Source organism: Myotis myotis, unplaced genomic scaffold, assembly GCF_014108235.1.
Source record: "Myotis myotis isolate mMyoMyo1 unplaced genomic scaffold, mMyoMyo1.p scaffold_m19_p_8, whole genome shotgun sequence".
Lineage (NCBI taxonomy): Eukaryota > Metazoa > Chordata > Mammalia > Chiroptera > Vespertilionidae > Myotis > Myotis myotis.
This window is the reverse complement of record NW_023416390.1, coordinates 1,626,913-1,643,828: the sequence shown is the minus strand read 5'-3', so window position 1 is coordinate 1,643,828 and position 16,916 is coordinate 1,626,913.

Sequence of the window (16,916 nt, the reverse complement as noted above, 5' to 3'; positions counted from 1 at the left end):
TTCTCATTAAGACTGGATGCTGGAAGACAATTCATATTTCAGAGGAAAACTGAATTAGAACTTAGACTTTTTACCCCACCAAGATCAATGAAGTATAAAAGCAGAATAGAAATGACTTAAACATGAAGCGGTTTGCACATCAATCTTCCATTTGCTCTTACTGTGAGGATCTTGGATAAAGCAGCCATTGAGCGCCAGGAGACAGTAGGTCAAAGGGGGCAGGAGAAGGGAAGGCTAGTCTGAGCCCTTGGGAGAGACCATTCAGATCAGATCAGCAGGCCACTGGAAAAAGTGGAAAAATCTATAAAATAGATCATGAAAAAAATGGCTAAAAATGAAGGGGCATAGAAAAGGCCACATGATGTAAGAAAAAAAATTAACCAGAAACTTAAAGAGGGACAAAAAACGATCCAAAAGTCATAGTTCAAATATGCAGCACAGGGAGAGGTGGCGTGACTTTAAGCCATTGGCGGAGTGAAAGAGAGAAGACCACTGAGCCCTAATGTTAGAACGTTCAGGTCTGGCCCGGCCGGTGTGGCTCAGCGGCTGAGCGTCGGCCTCTGAACCAGGAGGTCACAGTTTGATTCCCAGTCAGGGCACATGCCCGGGTTGCGGACTCGATCCCCAGTTTGTGTCGTCCAGGAGGCACCCGACTCATGATTCTCTCTCATCATTGATGTTTCTCTCTCTCTCTCCCTCTCCCTTCTTCTCTGAAATAAAATATATACATATATTAAAAAAAAAGATAAATACCACATGATCTCACTCATTTGTGGAATATAGAGAACAACATAGACTGATGAACAGGGACAGATCCAAAGACAGAGAAACAGCGATCAGACTATCAATCCTCAGAGGGAAAGTAGGGGAGGGAGGGGGTAAAGGGGAGAGATCAACCAAAGGACTTGTATACACGCATATAAGCCAAACCAATGGACACGGACAACAGGGGGATGAGAGCATGAGTGGGGGGGGGGAGGGGGACGGGGAGGTTGGAGGTTAATGGGAATGAGGACACATTTGTAATACCTTAACCAATAAAGAAATTTAAAAATACAAAAAAATAAAAAAAGAAATATCCAGATGTAGGTGACATCAGGTTGTGTGTGACATTAGCCTCATCCAGAAGAAAATGCAATCCTAGAGTGAAACTCAGCCACATTTCTATGATGGTGTGCTATGAATGTCAACTACTGGGTTTCAATGCATAAATTATTGTTAAAGCATTCCCAGTGGACAGAACGTAGAAATAGTAGAATACAGATAGAAGGTGGGACAGAGAAGAGGAGAGGCAATTTCATCTTCGTGTTACAATAGGAGATGGTGAGCATGAGGGGAACAAGAGAGGTTTGAGAAGAGAATATTCAATTTTAATAATAATAAAGACACATATAAAGGAACTATCCCATCTCTGCATGGTGGAGAATAGGTGGTGGGAGAGGAAGCTAACTCTTCTTCAGAGAAAGGCAAGTCAGGTCTCTACAAATCAACCAGGTAGAACAACATTACTTAGAGCTTGAGATAAAACCACAAAAACATTACAAATGCTAAAATGAAAAGTCTTTACAAAGCGGGACTAGTACTGATGAGAAATGAGGTAGCTTATTGTTCTACATCCTAAGATTCTGTGTACTGTGTGATTGCTGAATGTGTGCATGAGTTCATTCTGATCGTGTAAACATTTAAAATATCAACTTAAAGATTTCAACAAGAATTACTAAATTGTGTAAATGACTTCTTGCTAGACTCTTTATTTCTGGCGGTCATTCTTTCTCTAGTTTGTTCCTATGCCTTTTTACCTTTCTTACCATATTCATACACCTAACATTCTGCCCCATACTACTCATTTCCTTTATTGTATGTATGGATTATAGGCTAACAGTGGCATTTTAATAATCCTTCAGGAGTACAGTCCAACAAAAAATGAATAACCATTGAACTGAGTAGTTTCTTATGAAGTTTATTATATTCTAAAGCCATAAAAAATTGGAACAGTATTCCTATCATGCATTATTTGAATTTCAAATAGTTTCGACTCAAATGAGGAAGATTTTAATCTGGGATAATTGCATCTTTAATAAGACTTTAGATTAATTTTAAGTACATTTAAAAATCATCTAAAATAATATGTCTGTGGCAAGAAATTATGAGTAGTATTCAATGATCTGATTTATTCTGTTTTGTGGTAATCAAGTGAAGGAAAATGATAATTACACCCGACATCGTAGTGAGCACTCGAGCCGTTAATCAAAATCCTTTGCCTCATGCTCGATCTTTACATTGATCTTTATTATGTCAAGATTACATATTAACCATCAACATAGAAAGGTTTTCTCAGAAAAACTTCGGTTGTCTATAAATTGAATCATGGACATGAAGAGGGGAGGGTTGTAAGCATTTGGATTTGGACTCCCCAGCTGCACTCATCCATCCCTTTCAGTTAATGTTCCCGCCAGTAAGACGGTGTAGTGGACATTTTGGTTGCCCAGGCGACCACAGACCTCCTCCTCGTCCCCTTCTTCACACAATTCTGTTTTCATTTATTTTTTCTGCACCCTCACCCTCACACTGGCTCTTTAGTCGTGCTGATCAATAGCCGTGCAAGGCCTTGACTTTCCTGGTGGTCAGGATGCTGTGTCCCCGAGAAGGACATGACGGGGGACTGACAGCACTGCTGCGGGCACGTGGCTCTCTCCTGCCGCAGACAGAGAGCTGGCCCTGCCCTGGCAGCGCTGCGCCCACAGTAACCAGCCAGCAGGATGGCGGGTGCACTGGTGAAGGACTGGCTGACAATAAGGGCAGAAAGACCCCCCGGGGCACAAGGCAGGGATGGGGAGAGCCTGGGAGGCCTGGTGCCCAGCAGGTCAGGAGATACTCACTCCACGCCGCGTGCCCTCGCACAGGCCCTGCTCACAAGACCCAAACGACACAGCCTGCGCGTTACTGCAGGAGAGACGACACGGCATTCCAGTCGGGTCTGCACGCAGCCTGGGGACCCATCGCTGGTTCTCCTCATCACCGGTCTCATCCTCATCTCTCCCCTCCCCCGTCCTCTCCTCTCTCTGAAATCAATAAAAATAGCTATTTTTAAAAAATCAAAATCAACTAAAATTCTAGAAACAAATACTCTCGCGGAGGCCGTGTGGCCTGCTGCGGCCTCCGCAGGTTTGCAATGACCCACTGCAGGGAGCTTCAGTTTCCTTCGGGGACAGTGTTTTTGGCTAAAAAAGAGGTTCTGTCAAAATCTATTTCATGGATCCAGGGGATAAGCTAATAGATGGAGAAGTGGAAAATGCTGGCACCACACCCAGACTGGGTTTAAAAAATAAGACACACAAATTACTCTGCCTCATGAATTTTGAACTTGCATAACTTGCCTGAAAATATTGGCCCCAAATAAACATCATGACTCCAGTTTCACTTGGAGCCGTTTATTACGGAGCCGACCTGATGCCATTGTTATAATCAAACCAAACGTGACCCCCACCAACGCCGAGTGTAAGTGAAACAGACATCTTCCAAAAACAACAGTCATGGGTGCTCTGTAGACAGGCAGCATGAAGGGCAATATGTCAATAAAGTGTTCAAATAACAGCAATAATTGAGGCACAACCTCCATGTAGGTGTACATTATCCTGCATATTCTATACTTCTTATTCAAGCATTAAAACTAGAATTTGATTATCTTTAATGATGATATTTATGTACAACATCTACAAAACTCTTAAAACTCCTCTACTTTATTCTAAAAACGTTGACGCAGAATAAGGATGGATTCTTTTTCAGTAAGGAAATGAAAACCAGAAGACGCTCAAATCATGCTGAAAACAAAACAAAAAAATGGATAAGAATTTACTGGGAACGCAGAATGGCCTCATAAAATGTACCAAATTATACCTCAAAGACCTGGCTTGTAGCCTCGCTTTTCCAGTGGCCGCGTGACCTTTGGCAAATTATGCTACTTCCCTTACTTCATGCTTCTCATATTTTCCAAGAGTGACTTGGACCATATGTCCATCACCTCTTTCAGCTTTCTTTTCATTATCTTCATTTTTATGATCTATCAAGGGCCAAGATTATATATTTTGCGAGGGTTTCTATCATCAAACTAACCTCACAAATGTAATTCCTTTTATAAGTACCAATTTCTCAGTTCCCCTGTGAGAGGCGTATCAGACGCTTTGAATTATCCTAACCAGGGAAGCCCCATCTCCCCCATCCTCCCGGCCCACAGGGCTGCCCCTCGCTCCTGCGATGCTGCCTCACACTGGGGCTGCGGTCCGCGATCATTTGATTTTGTCTCGTGAGACTGATTTCCAATTTCATTTCCCATCCCAAAACGCTCCCTAGAAAGGACGTTATCAACGTAGCGTATTGTCTTTCTGTCACTGTTGTGTGTCAGTCTTTCACTTTAACAGGTGCATAGTCCTTCCTTCTGCTAATGTCACAGAGCAATGCACTCACCACCACTGCCGTCACCAGTGCTTACTGCATGCTTCTCACAGGTTGTTTCTAGTTGCCCATCATCACCCCTCCTACCCTCCAAGAAACGCCACAAAGAACACACTGGTGCAAAGAAGTATTCGTTGGAATTCCAGTTTTGCTGTTCCCTTCACATGTGACTGGGTGAGTTAGTCTTTTGAAACTCAATTTTCTTCCTTGTAGGTATAGGGGAGATAACGCTAGTCAATATCGAGGTAGAATAAATGAGAGGGTGTAAGCACGACCCCTCACCCTGACCTGCGTGTGAGCACGGCTGTGAAAATATGCAAAGTAGTCTCCAGCCCTGGGTGCATACGTCTTACTTCCTAAAAATAATGGAAACACACATTTTCTGGAGAACAAAAGTAATGCCACCAGCTGCGCAAAAGCGGAGAATGATGAACATAGCGTTGTAACATGCATCGATAGCGCTGTGGGCCAGTCATTTTGCAAATGCTCTTTGATCTGAATATAAATGTGTCTGAGCTAGGAGTGGTGGATGGCTGATACTCATGCGTTCCTGACAGAATGCTCTGAGTATGTTAATGTTATTTCAAAATGTATGAAGAGGCAAGTTTGAAGAAAATAGGACAAAAACAACTTCCAAGAGTAAGCTTCGTAGAGGGACAAGGCAGAAAAAACTCCTCTGCAGTGTCAGCTGAAAGCTGCCAGAGATGGGAGACACCTCAGGGAAGACGCGTGTAATCATCAAATATTATTTATAAAGTGTATTTCACTCACTTTAAAAATAAAGAGACTTTTCTACCATATCTGCTATTATATTAACTGTAATATATAGGCATACATATATAATATATAACATAAATAACATAACATATAAGAATATACATTTTTATTTTATAGTTATAGAGGTGTTTATTAAATATATTTTCCAAAGATCACTTGTTCTTTTCTCCGAATGGTCATAGACTCTGCTTGGGTAAAGGAACATGGCGGACACATAAAAGCATTATTTTATGTGCTGGTTTGGTCCAGCTGTGAGATTTCAATCAACGGGAGTTTTGTGAGATGTGTCTTACGGCCACCGTGTGTCTGCCCTGGTGAGTAGCTCTGTCCACAGGGAGAGGGTGTAAGTCTGGCCGAGGCTCAGCGCCCCGTGAATACCTGAACGTGAGGCGAGAGGGGTGCTGCCCATGTTGTCTGTTCTCTCGTTCTCTTTGGGTGTAAGTGCTCTGTCAGTTGAGAGGGTTATGCAGCATCTCCAAGGAGGATGGGAAGCGGCCTCTTTCTCCCCCAGAATCCCGTTTCTGTGGATATTTTGAACTCTGTTGTTAGGCACACATGCATTTATTTTTATATCTTGAATGTGTTAATTCCATTGTCATAATGAAATATCCCTCTTTGGCTTCTGTCGTGCTATGTTCAAAGTTATTGTCTCTGACATTAGTATAGTCATCCCATCCTGGAAATAACACACACTGCTCTCCAGAATCCTGACTATTCTACTATTTATGAGCTATAGCTTCTGATCAAGTAAAATAGAGTCTACTTTTTGTTGGCCGTGATAAATTCATTGAGCAATACATTCTGTACCTCCCGTTCAAACATTTCTACAGTGGAAATATTGGTTGGGTCTATCTTAAATGGACTGAAAAAGAATAATTTTTTTTAAAAAAACTGCGTTTGGTTATTTGTGGAATAGTATAAAAGTATGAACTAAAAAGAGTGAGTTATTTAGGCTCCGTTAAAATTTCAATACGGTAGAGGAGCGCTTTGGACAAATCTCACTAAAATGTTAAAAACGCTAAGTGGCAGCTCAGTGTATCCTCTTGAGGAAGGAAATCATTCTAGAGACGGAGATTTGCCTTCAAGTTGGAAATGAGTTTTGATACAGGCCCTTGTTCAGGTTCACGGAAGGTGTCATGAGAGAATTTTGAAGCCTGTAAGACACTCATTCATGCTTTTAATGTGAAGAGACATACACATTTGGTAACTAGGAGGCTGTATATGAAGAAATAATGAAACCCCGTGGAATCCACGCCAGGATCTGAGGGAGCCCTCCGGTCCCTGATGCAGGAATCCGGGCATCATGGTACTGAGTTATGTGCTCTGTGCTTCTTGAAACCTTTGAAGGCACTGGGATGTTTTTATAATTGCTCTCAATGACCTACATCCAAGATGGTCAAGAAGCATATCATGATGAATACTATGTGACTGAAAGGAATTTTCCCCTTTTCCTTAAATAAAATTATCAACAAAATAGCATAGCAATGTGGAAGAGGATTACACTGAAATTTTTCTCATATAAATCATAAGTTTCACTTCACTTCATGTCTGCCCACATATTCAGGTGCTATTTCTAAGGTCATTCATGAAGGACAGAAATCTTTGATGATCAAATTCAAAATTGAGATTACATTTCCAAGGATCCCAATTGACACCAATTTGGCTCTTAAGAATCAACCAAGTCACTGACAATAATGTGATTTAGAACAAAATTAGTGACTTAAAGTGTCATAATTTAGCTTCAGAAATAATCTCAACCATAAATGTGTTAAATTTAAATGGATCTACTTATTTCCAGGGAACATGTTATCCATATATACTCTCAATGCTCTTTATCTGTTAAAACAGTGTCAATATATAAAAAAGTATTGGCTGGTAAATAACAAATATTTTGACAGATTTTTAAAAGACCATCTTTAATGAAAGGTAGATAATCAAATCAAAACAGGATAATAAAGAATTAGAATAAATAGTATTTAAACCCTACAGATATCTTTTGGTTTAGACAGAGACATAAAGGTTCATGACTTATTAGGGATAATATTGTGAAAATTTAAAAATTCTTCCAAGTTGATATAGTGGCTAGGTTTTGATATTTCTTAAATGGTTTTCCTTCCTTTTAGTCAGATAATTAAAATGTTTATCCTGTTCACACACCTTTCAAGTTGATCTGGAAACTTTGACATTGAGTCAGTGGATTCGTTCAGAGAAGGGGACCTCCTGAAGTGTCAGTCCCTGGAACACCTCAGGTCAGTGAGTTCCACGCTCCTCCCCGTGGACAGAGCGTGCTGTGTGTCCCGGGTCACGAGGCGGAGTGGGGTGACCCCGGTCACTGCCATGAAATCCAATCGGTCACATGCTCCCATCGCCCAAGGAGAAGTGACTCAGGGACACCTGGGGGAAGAGCAGCTCCTGAAGAGTTTGGGGGGTGGGGCTGACTGTCCCTAGTTCCTGAGATAATGAAGGGGCTCAGCCTCCCTAAGTAATAATCACACACGATGAGGAGGGAGAAGTCCTTCTGGGGATGGGTCTTCTGATGCCAGAACGCGGACAGAGCCTTCAAAGCAAAGAGGCCCCTCTGAGCCCGCGGCCTCCTTTGAGATATTCTCTGAGATTTTCTGAGCTACAGACGTGTAGCCTAGCAACCAGAGCAGCCCTGGGTCCAGTGCCTCCTTGCCCGACGAGAAGGGCGGGGGTCCCCAGACCTTGCGTAAATCCCTAGGGGTACTTTGTTGCTGTCTAAAGAGGCATTGGTTTTTGTTTTTTGGTAAATGTATATTTTTTAAATTTCAGAGCGGGGAAGGGTGAGAGAGATAGAAACATCAATTAAGAGAGACAACCATTGATTGGCTGCCTCCTGCAGGCCCCACACTGGGATGGAGCCCACAACCTGGGTATGTGCCCTGACCGGCCTCCTGGTTCATAGGTTGACACTCAACCATGGAGCCACGCTGGCCAGGCCCTAGAGGTACTGTTGAAATGCAGAAAGACCGGAAGTGCCACGAGAGAACAAGCTATTTCAGTGAACGAACGTGGTCAATACGATTCTAGAAAGCACTACCTTACAGTCATCTCCAGAAAGCCACTTAGAGCTTTAAAAAGTCCAGTGAATTTCTTGGTAGAGAGCAGTACCAATAACATTATGCCCTGAGTTTAAGGCCAACTAACTTGCACACTAACACGATGCAGTGGCCCCTCATTCCCATGTACACCGTTCTCATTTCACTTTCTCAGTTTTTCCCCTGATGCCACAGGATCACCTCTGTGGGCACCACCTAACGCTTTCTTTAACGCACCAAAATGCATCTGTCTCACAGTCACCTCTTGGCAATTCACTCTGTGCCGCCAGCTGTTACCAAGACAGCACGTGGCAGCATCTGCCAAGGCAGCTGGGCTCCACCCAATTTCCCTTTTCCAGGTAACAAGTGTGTTATATGGAGAAAAGCAGCTGCTGACTAGCCAAGAAGTCAAAAGTGTATGTTTTCTATTGGCAAATGTTTTCAAATCACAAAACGATGTTGCTTAAATTCAGATATCGGTGGGAATATATTGCAAAGTGCCTTCTCATTCTGTAGCTTGTCCTGAACAACAACAAAAACCACGTGAATTCGGCCAATCAGATGATGACAAACACTTTCAGTCTTGGAACTCAAGGTGGGTAAATGTTTGATCTACTCCGTGAAGGGGACATATGCCGGAGCTGAGACTGGAACCTGGGGGCACTGGGTTTCATACGTGTCTTGTTTCCTCGAAGTCCAGCTTGAGCTCTCTCCCGCAGGTCCCTGCCTCCTCGCCGGGGTCCTGTCTCCCGCTAGGACTGAGTCCCACAGGCCAGCTGCCCCCTGTCCCGGCCGGCTCACCCCACGGGGAGGCAGACAGCCCCCTGCGAGGCCAGCATCAGGCCACTCGGCCGTGGAGTGTGTGTGCTTCTAAGTGGGCAGAGCGAGCTCTTCCCAGGACATACAAGGAAAGCCAACACAGGCTTCTGAATGCACACGAGCTGTGAATGCACTTTATCCCGTTAGCAGCTGTTCTAGAACGGTCTGTTGTTCCATAAACTTCCTTCACGCCACATGGTCAGAGCTGAGTATTTTCAGTGGAGATCTACTTGTCACTTGTTTGCCTTTCCCTATGTGAACATCATCGCCAATCACAGCCAATGTACTAATACTCGATGCAACTTTGTTATTTTAAATTTTATTGACTGGCATATTCGTGTTCTAGGGCTGACATAACAAATACCACAGACTTGGTGGCTTACAAATTTACTCTCCTCAGGTGTGCAGGCTATAATTCCAGAATCAGGGTGTCGCAGGGCCCCCTCCGATGGAGCTGGTGGTTGGGGGGGGGGGGCGAGGGTCTGCGTGTCCCTTCCTGCTTCTGTGGCTCACACTCCCTTCAGCTCGTGGCCATGTCACTCCCATCCCTGTCTCTGTTTCCAGGCCTGCCTCACCTGTGTCTCTGTCCCCTTTCCCATCTTACAATGACACTCTCATTGGATTTACAGCTAACTTTAATCCAATACAATTCAGGACAGTCCTTAATTTAATTATATTTGCAAAAACCCTATCCTATATAATAAAGAACTAATATGCTAATTAGACCAAACAGCAGAACGACCATCTGGACGACCTTCTGGACAAATCCAGGGCTACGAGGGCTGACGGAAGCTGCAAGGGCTGAGCCCCTTACATGGATTTTTTCCAATAAAGGCCCCAGTCTTGGAGAGAGGTTCCGGGTGGCCGGGAGATTTCACGTGGGGAGTCACCATTGTGGGAGACACTATTCAGTTGCCAGGACTGGGCGGAATGAGTTTAGGAAAAAGTAAAGACAGTCCATCGTAATAGCATTACAGCTATTGTTTATTTCTTTTTTTTTTCAAAGTTAATATTTCTGAAAGAAAATAGGAAGGAAAAGTAGTAATGCTGTTACCAAAGGTTACTCCTTCTTTAATCATAAAATGGAAACATAGGGTGTCCCCCCAAAATGTATGCACACACTCTGAATAACTATGAAGGCGGTGTTTATTAAAATACATTTCATTTTCAAAATTGATCTGTCAACCATCCGTAAAGTATATATAAAGTGTGTGCACATTTGGGGGACACCCCGTATAAGACATCCAGCCCCCTACCTCAGACATGGTGTTCAAAACACTTAGAATCCCTTCCCTTCCAAGTGCCACCCCACCTCCCATTCACCCAGCAGACACTCCCCTTTGTGGCCGTGGCTTGTCTTACATTTGAGTTGACGACAATCTTTTAAAAAATGTTAAAAGTGACATTTCTCTGAGAATCGCTCTGTGACCTCAAGTCACTCAACTTCTAAGAACCCCGTCTCCCCATTTAAAATGAACGAACAATAGAAGTTCTCTCCCAGAGCAATTTTTGATCTAATGAGGTCAAATGCCTGATTCTTTGTGGAAAGCGCTACAAAGGCTTCAGTCCACTTCTTAGTAAATAAAATACAACTTTAAGAGTCCTCTTTAATAGGAAGAGGGAATAATGCTGTCTCTTTTTGTTGTTGTTAACATGCCGGGCAGATTTCCCATGTCTCTCTTTAACTCAGCACATCAGTCATGTCCTTTATATGTCAACTTAGACCAGTGATGGCGAACCTTTTGAGCTCGGCGTGTCAGCATTTTGAAAAACCCTAACTTAACTCTGGTGCCGTGTCACATATAGAAATTTTTTGATATTTGCAACCATAGTAAAACAAAGATTTATATTTTTTGTATTTATTTTATATATTTAAATGCCATTTAACAAAGAAAAATCAACCAAAAAAATGAGTTCGCATGTCACCTCTGACACGCGTGTCATAGGTTCGCCATCACTGACTTAGACCATCAGAATGGCTAATCTGCATAGAATGGTAATAAGCAAAAGAGAGAATGAATTTGTACCTAATTAAGTTACTACTTGACATCAATTTTTGTTCTTGCTAATGTCTCCCTTGCTCTTGTGATGCCATTACTGGTCCATTATCCCCACTTTCCACCCAGGAGAGCTGATAGGATCCCCAGTGAACGAGAAATAAGGATGCCAACAGGCTGCTCATCGGTCGGGTTTCTCAGGAGGCGCAGTGACCCTGGAGCACACAGGGCGAGGGAGATGCACTTGGACTTCACTGAGAGGCATTCGAATCAGGTCCCCTGGGAAATGCTACTCGCCATCAACCCCCGGGGGAGACCTGCAGGGCGGGCTGGCACCCGAGTCGGCGCCTGCACCAGGCCTATGCCAGGGCAGCGCTCCAGGTGGAAGGGAGGCTGCTCGGGGCCCCGGGTGAAGTGGAGACGCCAGGAGCCTCCCCAGGCCCCGTGGGCACAGGCAGCGTGCTGCTTCCTGGGCCAAGGCTGCCAGGCCCAGAGCCTGAGGGCTCCAGGGGGAGAGGCACAGGCAGAGCATCTGCCCTGCAGGAGGCCGCGCTGGTTTGGGGGCTGGGCCATGCCGTGAGGGCTGGGCAGGTGCAGCTGCAGGCGCATCTTGTGGATGGCTCTATGCTGTGTGCACAGACAAGTGACCCCTACACATCCCTGCGCCTGGCTCCTCACTGCGACAGGCATTGCGATAGGCTCTCCACTTGCTTGGACCCTGGCGGCTCCTGTGAGGAAATGGAGAGTCTCGCCTTGCTCTGGGGTTTCACAGCGAATGGCCCAGTGTCTCTATGGGTTACATTCCTTTAACTCAATCTCTCTCTCTCTCTCTCTCTCTCTCTCTCTCTCTCTCTCTCTCTCTCCCTTTACCTCTATCTCCAATTCTCTCTCACATGCACACACTCCTTCATACATGCGCCACATGCCCAAGAACACGTTTACTTTAACACATGACTCTAATGCTCTATTTTCTACTGAAAGACTGGTGGGTGGACACAGGCCTTCCCTTTCCTTCTAAGATGAGAACCACGCTGCCTGTCAGTCCCCGGGCCCTTGTGCGGCTGCCTCCTGAGGACCACACTGCCGTCCAGGCCTTCATCTCCCCGCGGGGGCCCAGGGACAGGCGCCTTCACTCCGAGCTGCCAGGCCTGGTCCTCGGGGGAGACATGGACAGCACAGACCCACTAGCAGGCCCTGTGCGCACTGCAATCCTACTGGGTAGGTGTTCTTTTAACCACATCCAGGAAAGTGGGCAATGACACCCCCTTAGCCTATCACCCCATGATCCTTTGGAGAGTCATATTCAAAATACCAGGAAAAACATTAAAGGATTCTCATGTAGTTCTGATTTAGCAGATACTCTATAGAGAATACTCTACCCTTAGTACTTAAACTGAGTTCTAGTATTGGTTTATTAATATTTTCAAGGAACTGGTTATTTGAACTTTGAGCTTATTGTTTCCTTAGACCAGGGGTCCTCAAACTTTTTAAACAGGGGGCCAGTTCACTGTCCCTCAGACCGTTGGAGGGCCGGACTATAGTTTTTAAAAAAAAAACTATGAACACATTCCTATGCACACTGCACATATCTTATTTTGAAGTAAAGAAACAAAACGGGAACAAATACAATATTTGTATTTGCCTGTGGCCCGCGGGCCGTAGTTTGAGGACCCCTGCCTTAGATGATGCTTGCATGTCCAAGGAATGGTCATTAAGGAATTAATCTTTTTAAAGAAATGAACTGTTATTCCACCAGGTTTCTCCAGCCTGAGAATCAGCTACCCTCACCTGTTAGGCGGTTGCTGTCTGTATCCAGGGCTTCATAGCTCTTGAGGGTGACCTTTCCTTCTCCCTGGAAATGAGGTGCTGCCGGCACCACATGTCACTGTAACCCCTCACCCCCACCCAGCAGCAGGTCCTCACAGGTGCGAAGGCTCAGGCACTGCATTAAGCTCTGAAATGAGCGTGACTGAGCAATGACTCTGCTCAGAACTCAGCGGGTGAGGGCAGATCAGCAGTCGCATGTGTGTGTAAGGTCCACATTCATTAGCTATTTTGACATGGATAACCACAGAAAACTGTCCTGTACACATGGTAAGATGCTGAGTAAGAAAGCAGCCTCAATAACATATCGACTGAATTTGTTTTCTTAAACAATGAAGAAATAGGAAAAAATAGTTAGAATTGAGAATAAACAACCATAGCTCACATGTCTACAGGGCATGTCAGTAAGCAGGAGAAATGGTGTAAGAATCAGTGTGTAAGATTCCTGGTCAGGGCACATGCCCGGGTTGTGGGCCAGATCTCCAGTGGGGGGTGTGCAGGAGGCAGCCGACCAATGGTTCTCTCTCATCATTGATGCTTCTATCCCTCTCTCTTTCTCTCCTTCTCCCTTCCTATCTGAAAACAATATATATTTAAAAAGAATCACAGGAAAGCTTTACAAAATAGTTGCCAATGCCGTACTTACTTTCTCATCATTATCTGATGGATGACCACTGCACAGCCTACCCACCCACCGACATCCCCTGACAGAGAGGTGTGTGACCTGGGAGTTGGGGTCCTTGTGCTCTCTACCTTGTTCTTTCAGCCAACCTCAGCCCAGTTGGGGGAGTTTGGTGTTAACATAAAATACTTGCTTACTTAGCAAGTTCCCCGGCAGGAAATTTTGGTTTCAGGACACTGTATAAATTTGCATAGAATGACACAAATGCATATAAATATATATATGAATATATGTCTATGTATATATATTCTTTTGACAGGGGACTATCACTGTACTGTACTAATGAATGTCTGAAAGCTAATATCATTGGAGGCAAAATCTGGGCTTGACCTCCCAGCCACGGAAACCCTTAAGTGAATGTATCGCTGGGAATGACAAGCGTGGGCGCCATCGGATGTAAGTGTGTGTGCGCTCCTTGAGAGCAGTGCTGTATTCTTCCTTCTGTGATGCTGCTTAGCTTTCATTGCTCATTCTTTCCCACAAGGCGGCCTCCTCTAAATACGACATTAAAAATAGAGAAAAAAGGCCAACCTGACATTCTAGCTGCTCTCGATCTGAAGTGCTTTCCTCTGATCTGTAAAGAAAGACAAGATCCTTCAAAGCATCTCTCCTTGTTAAGGATCAAAGAGAATGCTTCTGACGGAGCAGGCACAGGGATGAAAGGCACGTTGGGGTAGATTCCGCCCCGTCTCTCAGCGTCACAGCTCACCATTCTCCTCGTGGCAAGTGCTAATGCTTGACTCCCTTCAGAAGGGAGAGAGACGGTCTTTTAAAGTGGAGTCTAGAGCTGACAGGCAAACTGCTATACAAGGAGCTTCACCCCGGGGAAATGTGCATCACTTTGGTGGATGTGACGCGTATTTCCCTTCGCTTCCGTCCACCAGGCCAGGAGTTGTGGGATCTTTAAGACAGAAAGCAGGTAGACCTGGACCTGAGGAAGGACCAGAAAACTGAAAACTCTCAGCTGAAAACAAAGGAGAAAGACCAAGAAAGGAAGGAGTCGTTCTCACCATAAATTGCAGGTGAAAGGAAGTCAACAAAGTGGACTGAAGAGTTCGGTAGTCATCCCAGTAACACAAGTTGCCTTCAGAATAATTACACCCACCGTCCATCTACTTAAATGAATGGCATCGGAAAAAGGTTGTCCTTGACTAATTCCCAAACACTGTTTTCTAAAGAACATGGCTAATATGTTCAAAGACAGTCTTAGCCCATGTGCTGACAAAGAGTGAGACACAGATTAGGGACTATAGTTACTCCATATCTTGACAAAAAAGGGGAGAGAAGAAAATAATACATTTTTTGCAGCTGCATCCAAGATAAAGCTCTGGTTACCGCTATGCACAGAGGAAGATAGCATCCAAGAGAGATCCATAGTGGACGCAGGGGTGGAGGTGGCATCCCATAACATAGACCACCCACGCCACACAGCCCCAGCCTCTCCTCTCAACCTTTCTCTGAAAAGCCCCGAGCAAGGGCCCCATAAGTAAGATTGGTTTCAACAATGGAAGAAGAATTTTTATTTGACCGAAGAAAATACACTGTTCACGTAAGGCCTTTCTACAAGACACATAGACCACTGTGAGTTACAAATATGTGTGTTAAATCCAAACCATGGAAGGGAGGCACCAAAGTTAATTAACAAAATGAAAACATGAAGAAACAGAATTAGTCAGGGAAAAATGATATAATGTAATATGATAATTATAGCTGTTATAAAATAAGAGATACATATTTTAGAAAATGTGGAAGTTATAGAAATAAACCTTCAAAATTCTTGATATATGAGAACACATATTCTTTACGTGTATCTGATGTGTTATAAATAAAATGAACACAGTTGAAGGTAGCAAATTAGAAGATTGTTCAAGGAAAATCTCCCAGATATCATAGGAAAAAATGAATAAAAGTGAGAATATATAATGGGAAACATATATCTTCCTGGAAAAATATATTTCAGAATACTAATCGCCATTTAGTAGTTCTGCAATATCTAGTAGGGGTCCTAAGTTGAAATGGATATTCTACATTCATTAATTAGATATGGGTTGTTGAATATTTGCAGAGTAAAAGATGACCCTCAAGCTTTGTGTGTGTGTGTGTGTGTGTGTGTGTGTGTGTCTTTTCTGTTGGTTGGATGGTTGGTTTTGCTTCAGCCTTCTTATTTTAGTGAAGTGTGACGGCAGAAACTGTGGTTAGGACCTTGGGGTTGAGGAGAGAACAGACCTGATGATATTCAGCGTAGCTACGGATTGAGGTGTCCATTAAACATTTCAGTCTTAAGCAGGAGAATTTGGGGCACTGATTATAAATGGAGGTGTCATAGTTTTAACCAACACTATTTAATGTAGAGAACGCTTTGCGGTCACCAGGGATGAACTACAGGCGATGATGAGGAGCAACCTGCTGTTACGGGACAGGAAGAGGAGGTAGGTCCAGCTGCCGATGGAGAGGGAGAACCAGGAAGAACTGTGTCCATGACACCACGAAAATGCATTTCCCCAGAAAGCAGGGGTGGATTAAGGCCACTAATGCTCAGAATTAATTTACACACAATTAAAACATACAGATCAAACATATTAGGAGAAGCGATGTTCAACATGAACATCGCTAACAGGTTTCTCTACAGTCAGGTGGGTGAAATGCCCAAACTACCGCTGCCCATGCCCTTTTCCCCCGTGAGGAGTGTCATGGAGGGACACTGTTCTAAAATGTAGTCTTATGAAAAGTCCCATTTTAGAGCCACATTTATCAAGCTCTCTACGCTGTGCAAATCTGAGGTCTACGAAACAAATCTCCTGATTTTTATTTCGGTGCCTTTTTGTGTTTAATATTTGAATTTTAAAATATACCCCAATGTTAAGTAATGATTTTTCAAAATTCTTCATTCTTTTTCAACTTTTACAAAGTCCTTTGGAGCTGTAAGATGTAAAAGGACTTAAAATAACTGGAGGAATTTCGTAGTTGTAAATTTACTTGGTGCTGGAGGCCAATTTAATTAGCTAAGAACTTACTTTCAAATAGTAACCTACTGGATCCACAGAGTATGACAGCTCCCCCCTTCATTTCCATGTTCCCAGGGACTCGATGTTGAAAGAAACACACAGGAAGACTAATTACATTTCAGAAAGCCAGGGTGTTCTTTTCTCTTCTTTTAAACATTAGGAGGCAAGGGGAATTTGTTTTGAATTTACAAAGAAGGGTCTACCATTTCCTTCTCCTTTATTAAACACCAGTCAACATTTAACAAAATGTGCTTGGTTTGCCCAGCCAGTGTGCTCAGTGATTGCGCGTCGACCTATGAAC